The following is a 2185-nucleotide window of genomic DNA, read 5'->3' as shown; positions in this document are numbered from 1 at the left end:
AGAATTAGCCCAATTACAATCCAATACAACACAATTAACATCCACACATCTGACATCTTATAGCCCAATTAACAATATTTAGCCCACATGCAATAGCTCACATTTAGGCCTTGTTTAGTTCCCAAAATATTTTTCCAAAACCATCACATCGAATTTTTGGACACTTAAATAAAACATTAAACATAGATGAACCAAAAACTAATTGCACAGTTACGGAAGAAATGTTGAGACGAATTTTTTGAGCCTAATTAGTCCAGGATTAGCCATAAGTGCTACAGTAACCAACATGTGCTAATGACGGATTAATTAAGCTCAAAAGATTCGTCTCGTGGTTTCTAGGCTAGCCGTGAAATTTGTTTTTTCATTCGTGTCTAAAAGCCCCTTCGAACATTTAGTCAAACATTTGATGTGACACTTCTCCCAAAAATTTTCTCAATCTAAACACCCCCTTAATACAGATTCACAAAACAGTGGATCACAGAGTCAGAAAAAACAAACAAACATCATAGGTTATCCACAAGTCAGTTACATGATCAACTAATTACATCAACAAATCACTATCCAAAACAAGTTCAATTAAATCATAGGTTGACTGACCAGGTCAATACATTCGGAGTGTTTGGCCCAGATGGGCCACCAGTGGATTCAGTCAATGATCTTTCACAGATCTGCGGAATAGGAATGGTGTCAGGCAACATTTAATATAACAAAAACTGAGAATGACCTTTCACATATCAACAGAACAGGAATGGTGCTAAGAAAATGAAAGAAAGAATATGTTCAATGAGCTGACAGCAGGCAATTAAATATCAAAGCAATACCACAAGACTCACATCTTGAAGTCCACTGGTGTAGTAGCGCCCAAAAGTCAAGTGGTGCCGCGAAAGTTGTTGGTGCATAAGTCTAATGAATTAAAAAGGGCAATGGTTATTACCAAAAACAAATAATAGCTGTGCTTGAGAAAAATGCAACACATTGAACTTGGTGTTTCTAAAGTCAATGTACCTCTCATTGAACTTGGTGTTTGTAAAGTCTGGATCATCATCAAAAAGTTACCCTTCTGCAGCTAAAATGTGAAGATGTGCATACTAATTCAAATTCTTACTGTCCTAAAATTTAGATCAGTGCAAAAATAAATCATAATTTGATACTTTGTAACTAGAAACTGAAAGTAAGTGGTAATGAGTAAGAAGTATAGTGACCCAACATTATTTTTGCCTAATGCAGCTCCTGATTTAATGATTGAGTGCAACAACATCTACTGCTAAGTTCAATATATCCATAACATGATAAAAAAAATTTGAAAGAATAACAGGATAGAAATTAGTTCATGTTTTGTTTATGCTTTCAGTAAAAGCGGGACTCTTCTGAGTCTTTTATAAAAAAAAATAGTCCATCGAAATAATCTGAGAGAATCCCATACACAATCTGGGAAAGAATTGCAACATACCCACCATTGGAACTGCAGTGAACATAATGAGTAGGATTCTGTTAACCTTGGAAAGCATATATGAATTTCAAACTATGGCAACTTCAAACAAGATTTTCAAATACTACATGATTTTAACTGAAAAAGTCATCAACAACACAGTTGTATAACTCATCAATATCTATAAGTTTTATTTTGGTCATTTCTTCATCCGACAAAGTGATAGAAGCATTGTTCACCAAATTTATATATCTCTTATATGATTTATAAAGTATTAGACAAATATGTAAATTTTGTAAAAAATGTTGCTATCGTTTAGTAGTTAAAAATATTGTTTAAGAATGTAATTTAAAATTCAAATTCAAATTACTGAAACAAAGTCATATCGCAAAATGACCAAAACAAAAGTGGTAGATTTTGATAAGTTATACAAATTTGTTATTGACAATTTTTTTATTTAAAATTATTTACTACCCAAAAAATGAATTGAGAGGAGAGAGGCAAAATGGACTTCTCGGCGTGAGAGGAGCAAAAGTGCTTGGCCAGTGGCCCACGGAGGAGGGGAAGGGGAAGCCAGCCCAAGGAGGGAGAGAGAGGCTGCGGGCTAAGGAGGGAGAGAGTAATACTTGGGCCAAAAAAGGCCCAAGGATAAATTGAAGAATTTTAATTTGTTTTCCATTTATTTTAATAGGTTAAATAAACTTTGTGGTATTAAAATTAGTTAATGAGCTCCAAAAATTCACGGAAAATTTTAGA

The 2185-nt window shown here is 33.9% G+C and overlaps 1 long non-coding RNA gene across 1 annotated transcript; it reads right to left on the bottom strand.

The window, feature by feature from the left end:
- Nucleotides 1-452: 452 nt before the first annotated feature.
- On the bottom strand, nt 453-1081 carry LOC107305312. The gene is made up of 3 exons (XR_001551436.1): nt 1006-1081; nt 834-903; nt 453-668 (listed from the first exon to the last, which is right to left on the bottom strand). It is a non-coding gene; the product is annotated as an uncharacterized LOC107305312 (long non-coding RNA).
- Between the last annotated feature and the right edge of the window lie 1104 nt (nt 1082-2185).

The sequence above is a fragment of the Oryza brachyantha genome, chromosome 11 (genome assembly GCF_000231095.2).
Source record: "Oryza brachyantha chromosome 11, ObraRS2, whole genome shotgun sequence".
Taxonomy (NCBI): Eukaryota; Viridiplantae; Streptophyta; class Magnoliopsida; order Poales; family Poaceae; genus Oryza; species Oryza brachyantha.
This window is presented reverse-complemented; position numbering and strand designations above follow the sequence as displayed.